The sequence below is a fragment of the Humulus lupulus genome, chromosome 1 (assembly GCF_963169125.1).
Source record: "Humulus lupulus chromosome 1, drHumLupu1.1, whole genome shotgun sequence".
In the NCBI taxonomy this organism is placed as follows: Eukaryota; Viridiplantae; Streptophyta; class Magnoliopsida; order Rosales; family Cannabaceae; genus Humulus; species Humulus lupulus.
In genome coordinates, this window is record NC_084793.1 from 245764194 (window position 1) to 245771571 (window position 7378).

General features: G+C 34.8%; 1 pseudogene; it reads right to left on the reverse strand.

Annotated features, from left to right (window-relative positions):
- Positions 1-273: 273 nt before the first annotated feature.
- On the reverse strand, positions 274-7164 carry LOC133831988 (DNA topoisomerase 2-like; annotated as a pseudogene).
- Between the last annotated feature and the right edge of the window lie 214 nt (positions 7165-7378).

A 7378-nucleotide genomic window follows, 5' to 3' on the forward strand; every position in this document is an offset into this window, starting at 1 on the left:
CAGTATTTACCACACTCGACTCTCCAATTGCCCACTCACAGCAGTTTCTTGAGCATGAAATGAGCTGCCAATGCCCATTAAAGCAAAACACACAGCCTAGCAGGTATTGTTGTAGAAGCTTTTAGTCCAAATCCTTTCCACCTTTTCTATATTGCATATTCAATTTTACAAGACATGTTACTATTTATAGTTGAATCAGAAAGTATAAACATTGATAACAAACAAAAAATTAGTAGAAATAATATTTATAAGGTAAGCTAAAAAATGTACCTATTATTCCATCTTCGAACCAAATATAGACCCTATTGCCAAACATAATGTGTTTAAGTTGTTCCAATTCCAATCCTCACCACGTAATTGTTTGCTTAGCTTCTTTAGCATCTGCATTATACAAGGATAAACAACATAAGACAGAATTTATAATGAAAATAACATATAACACATCTCTTGTAAGACTAAAATTAGAGTATGGATGTTCATCTCTTGTAATTTTCCAAACTAAAAAGCATACTTTCTGTCTTAATTATAGAATGAATCATGGACAATAATCAGCAGCTAGGTCAATCATCCTTGTAAAGTATCAGTACTAACAAACCAAACAACAAAAAGAGAGCTCATAATCAATAATTAGACTATAAAATTGCTGTAAAATAAATAATTATACAGTAAAGCTAATGAAAAATCCAAAAACTCACACAAACACAAAAATGAACACAACCCAAATCTAAGGGACTATTATTAATTAAAACTGCCATATTCAAATAATTTAAAATATGAACCTAAACTTGTATCAAAGTAAGAACAAAATAAGTGAGGAAAGAAAGGTGCGAATAGAGAACAGAGAGTATAGAATCACCTTGCTAATTTATTTATATATACACAAAAATTAGAATAAAGAAGAACATGACAAAAGCAAGTAAAATTACTTGTTCACATTTGAGGATGAATTGAAAGAATTAAAAAGTAGTTGGATGTAACCTGTACCTATGTATTGTTTTGAATTCTTTAGCAAGTCTATTAAAGGATGAACTTACCATACATTAATTAAAGACTGTTTTCATGGGAATGAGTTATACAACTTTTTCTGTAATAAAAAAGATGAAAATTTTAAGGACTAACCTCGTGGCCATTGCTGCCTGAATCTCTTCTAACATGTCTTTTAAGCTCAATAAGCAATGCATAATAGTAAACCTGTCATTGGATTTGGAGGTTAAAAGATAGAAAAAAGACATGTATTTAAACAAAATAATGTGAATAGGAAATGAATTATACGGTGTGGATGATATCAAAAGTATGAGAATTTTGAACAAGGACACCAGCAATCTACCATGGATTTCCCGCTGAATCAAGTAAAGAATACCTACACCAGAAAATATAAGGGGATAATAACTATGCCACATTCTTACAATTGGAATGGTTCTAAATTATTAATAGAAAATGTCACATACAGCAAAGATGACCGTTGAAGATAAATTGTAGCATTTTACAGCAAACCATCTTATCTAAGGTTCGTACAGATATAGAGGGTAGCACCTATCTATTAATCATATTTATAACAAATTGTTGTTCAACTAACACAATTTTTTTTCTTAGAATAATGATTATTATTGCCCTAGACAGAAAGAGCTTCTAAACACAAACTATAATCACCTAGTAAAGATCAGCATAGGTAATCTTTGGATGTTTGGACTTCACTTCCTCTGTTATCAAAACACAACCAGGAAAGAAAAGTTAGGGGGGAAATTTTGGTGCTTTGATATCCATCATGTTGTCCAATGTTTTAAAAATATCAATTGTTAATTAGTATTGTCAAAACATCATAAATCTAGATTAGTTTCAGTTAGATATCTGTTGCGATATTTTTGCTATGCAAGTGCACACAGTCGCAATTTGTAATAAAATGGTAAAAACCAAGTATCGTCCTCAAGGACTGATTTATCAATTACCAGTCAATTAATTTCTTGTTCTATTTGATAAATTAAAATTCTTGATTTTTTGTAAACACAACAAAAGAAACTATAAAGTGCAAAAACAATAATTGAAAATTAAATGGAATAACAACTAATAGTAAAACTTTTAATTTAACCACTGAAGAAACAATTAGGATATTTAATCTCATCAACTATCCTCCCTATAGAACCTATCACTAAAATACCCCTAGAGAGGGATAGGGCTAAGCGGAGCGAAAAAGGTTTTCCATGAGATGGGAAATGAAAACTATTAGCCCCACAGGAGGTTTGTGAATAAGTGATTGTCTGATAATGAGAAAGGAATATCCGTCTTTCTGCTAAACAGGATGTATTGAACTCATAATTCATTAGAGACTTTTTATGAATGTCAACTAAGTATCGTAAGTAAATTGCTCCCGGTTGTTCAATCATTTGATAACCAGAGTCATTCTTTGATAAATGATCACTATGAGTCAGACTCAATAGAATTTGATCAATCCTTTTTTCTGTCGTTAAGGCGGAGAACTGAACCAAGAGCTCTCTTTCTTTATCATCAATCCAATCACTATTAAGTATTTTGATTTAAGTTCTTTTCGTTATAAGAGGTGGAATAGAATAACCCGGTTGAAGCGTAATGATCATACGTTTGTAATGCATTGTATGTCCCATAATAGGTCTCGATCAAACGTGTTATTTTCTCGCCCACTACAAATCTCATACTACCTCCCATAAACTGAAAATCCATAACCCCAATTGCTACGGGAATACCATTTAGTTGACCTGTACCTGTTTGAACAGCCTCAGTTAATCTTGTCTTTCTTTGATAAGAATATTCCCTAATGCAAAGTATGAGTTCTTCTTCTTTTTACCTAATTCAATTAACAAGTTGATACAGCAGCCTATAATCATACTATGAATTATAAACTCAACCTAGGTGACAATTTCCTATATTTCTATGGTAAATTGAACCACAAAGGTAGCATTGATCTTGACAACTTAATAAACAGTTACACAATTAATTTAGATACTTTCGTTCTAAATTAGAATTATGTCCAATATAACCACAACAGATTTAAATCTCACTTCTCAGATTTTGACTTAAAAACATATATATATGACTATAGATGGCCAATCAATAATCAGTCTATAAGAACAAGTTATATGGAATTGAAGAAGATTGAAGAAGAAGAGAATTGAAATTGCATTAGTTCATAATAGGGGTTCAAGTGATTCAATTAAACATCCTAAACAGAAAATTAGTTCATAATCATAATGCTAATCACAACAAAAATTAAAGATGACATCAGGAAATAGAAGAAAAACATGTAGATAGAAATACTCCAAGCCTTCAATCTTCAAGCCAAGAATCTCTTCCCAGTCCGTACGTCCCCTCTTTTGTATTTTTCGCCATATTAAAACCTAGGATTGAATTTTTAAAAGAGGCGGGCCGCGGCTCTACATGCACCATGCCGCGGCCCGTGTCAAAATTTCTGGGCGAAATGCTCTTTCCATGCCGCGGAATTAGTCAGCCATGCCGCGGCCCGTGTCAAAGAATTCTGGGTTGATGCCCATCTATGCCGCGCCCTTCTCTAGCCATGCCGCGGCCCGAGGATCTCCTTCAAAACAGTGGTTTTGTTTCACCACCTAGTCGCGGCTCTACTTTGCTCATGCCGTGGCTCTTAAGGGATTTCTCAATTTTTAAAGTTTTCATCCCAAAAATTCATCAATACTTCCAAATTATGTTGAGATCCATTCTTTCTCAAAATATGTAGAAAAACGTGGTTATTTCTTCCCTTTCTTTGACATTTTCCTCCAAGTGCTCAATTCTTCCTGATATTCACAAAGACAAACAAACAAAGCATAAACCCGCATTAAATGAAAGAAAAACGAAATAAAAGACTACTTAAAACATCACCTAAACATGACAAAAACTAAACTCAACAATATCCCAGTTGCACAAGATTCTAAGTGTTCATAATAACAAGGTTACTGTAACAAATTAAATAGCATAATTTACATCTGAAAAAGATTAGATAGAATTGGAAAAGCTCACCACATAAGTGAAACTCCTTATTCCATTTTCCCATCTTGTATGCCTTTAAAAAGAATAATAAATATAAAATCAACAGTGTTATAAATTACACAGATAAAGTGCAAGTATAAAACCATTAGATTATCTCTATGGTTAGAATAAGAAACAGATTTTCTGTAGTACTGTATAGCGTAGTGTTCTTTAAGCTTCTAGGACTTGTTAAACAGTCATATGTGGCACATAATAGGTGGCAAACTATAAATCTTGCCTTTGGGAGGATACCCCAAAAAAGATGTTTTACCTCACTGCACATTTGAATGTAGTAAAAAAGACGAATTCGGATAAACAATAAAATAATTCCTCCACGGGAATATTAAGCCAAAATCTGGAATGAAAGCATACCTTTATAGCTGCTATAATAATCTTTTCTCCAAAAGGTCCCATTGTATTGACCATCAAAATGTGGAATGACTGGCACGTACCAAGTTGGCTCAATGGATTGACCATCCTCATCCAAGTAGTCAAGAAGGATGTCATCATCCTTTGGGAAAAGTGACCTTGTGATAGGAGATAAGCGGGTATAGATATAACGAGCACTAGCATGGTCCTTTCCTCCCTGGTAGTAAAGAAACAGTATAGGAGTAAATAACTACACACAAATGAAAACTTGATGAGAATTATAGAAATGGGCAGAGCTCATTTACCAGGTTACGTGTGCCAAACTGACCATTTGGCTGCAAAAGATTGATGTTGTTACTACCCACATAATCCTGTGCCATTCCAATGATGGTACCGGCAAGACTCGCCTAACCAGAAAACTGAGCAACCTTTGCTTCTTTTACAAAGTTCCTCTTGAAAGAACAAAAGAGGATCTTCCTTTGACCAGGCTTTAGGCCATCAACCATTGAAGGAATGGACCTTTGTAGATCAGGCAAAGAAAACAATATAAGTTCCTTGTGAACAAAGTCATTGTATTTAATGAGCTTTTCCTTTTGGTCCAGGTGAGTACCAGGCTGAAAATCAACAAAAAAGGATTAAGAATTTACTCACCATCTATTTCCAAAGAAAATTATATAAGTTCCTTTTCATACCTCAAATCTACGAAGCCAACACTTTCTCTCTTCTATCTTTTTCTTACTATATGCAAGCTCAATTGCCTCACCATCTTTCTCATCCACCCACATGAAATCTTTTTTGTGCATGTCCAGATTTTGAAAGTAATCCCTTCCTTCCTTTGATGTGCTGGTTCCCAACCCCTGGAAAACATAATAAAGAAAGATGAGTTCATGAAAAACTAGAAAATTTTGATGCTTCATAAAATCCCATAATTCTAGCAGGTGTCTTACTTATAAGTTGAATAACACAAACCTTATAGTACTTTATGGTCCACCCACTTGCATTTCCCCTCAAACTTTCCTTCCAGGTCTCATACTCGGGCATGGTATAAAATGCTAATTCGTTTCCACTTTTGTTAGTTGCCTGTAAAAACCAATGGAAGATAAGTTAGAAACGGGTATTCTCCATAATTGAACTCCAACACAAAAAATTAACGAACGAAGACACCAACCTTCACAATAGGAGTAATAAACTCCACCAAGAAGGATGGAATTCTCAAAAGTGATGGCCAGAAAGAATGAATGAAAATAATCAACAGATCCTTGATATGTGAACCATTGTGATCCTGTACGAATATAAAAAGATCAGCAAAAAAGTATTGCACTATTTCTATTAAACAATCGAATGAAAAGGCATCAAACCTGATCAGTAATTATCATCAGATGACCGTATCTCAGAGACTTCACGCTTGTGTATTCCTTATCTTGCTGCAACCCAAGAATTCTCTTGATGTTCTTGATTTCCTCATTGTCCCCCACCTGGGTAGTGCTAGCCTCCCTTACATTGAGTAGTTTACCCCTCAATGGGAAAACACCATAATGGTCTCGACCAACGACAGAGAGTCCAGCCATCTATTTGTACTAAAATGAGTTAAAATGAAATCTAATGCAAGTTCAGATTATGAATGAACTAATTGTTGAAGCCATTCAACTTACTGCTAGAGCTTTGGCCGAATCTCCTTCAGTCAAAATCAAGGTACATTTTTCAGAGTTCCTTCCTCCGGCTTCATTAGCATTCTCCAGCTTATTGATATTGTGAACCCTTTCTGTCTTAGCTCCATCTATTTTCTTAAGATCCTTGTTCTGCTTGAAGTTGGCCCAGGAAAGAAGACTATCCACAATGCCAGACTTTTCCACTGCAAGTTTAAAAGGTAAAACATAAACAAAGATATAGAAAGTAATGATAAGAGTGCATCTACATAAACAAGCAACGAGCTTCCCGAACCTTTCTTTAAGAACTCTGGTGGGAGTTCACATTTAGACCCAAAACTGCTTGGACGACTGGTAAGAGTTTCTTTAGTTTGAGAATCAAAAGCAGGATTGTCAATAAGAGCATTGATAAAAACCCATAAATAATTCTTCACATTGTGGGCTTTCAAGTTGGCATTCTTGTTCTTCTTATTTACAAGATTCATGACATGATTAGTGATTTGACTTGTGACGTGATCTACATGAGTTCCACCCTTGATTGTGGCAATCGAATTTACAAAGCTAACCTGGTTTAACAAGAGAAAACAATCAGAATAAAACACCCTTAAAAGTGCATAACAGCATCAAAGTAATCTCATTTAACATAAAAATTCAAATACCTGTTGAAATTGCCCATCACTAAGGCTCACACAAACCTCCCACCTGTCATTCACTTTCTCTGTGATCCTGCAGAGAAATGGTCAAAAGGGTATGTTAGCAAAAAAGATAACAAATGAAGGAAAAAAAAACCTTGCCAGTTCATCCAAAATAGGGTAAGCTTCTCTCTCGAGGTCTGCCACACTGGAATCCAAGAACGTACAAACAACGTCCAATGCAATCTCAAGAACTTGAAACTCAAATGGAAGCTCACATTGCAGACCTTCAACAGCCTCTGGAACAGGTAACCAATGTCTACTTGTTAAATCATTCATTTCATTTTCTTGTTCCTCAAAAGGATCTGCTGCTCCATTGATCTGAAAACCATGACAGCATATAAATGAGTTCCAAATTGTACAACCAGGAAAAAAGAAAGGGGAAAACATACAGGTCCTGGAGACATTTGGATTCTTATTTTGGATCCGATAATCAAACACTCCATTTTCGAAACATGAGAATCTCAGGCAACCTAAGAAGAAGAAGAAGAAGATGTACCTGTAACTAAACCAGAAATGAAGAAACCCTAGAGACCGAGTCGAATCGGTCTTCAAGCTCAGACGAAGAAAGCGGTATCTCTTTCAAAACGAGCTCCTTTCCTTTCCTTTCTTTAATGAAAAAAATAAAAAAGGGAACGAAATGAGAAAGAAGATGTTTTG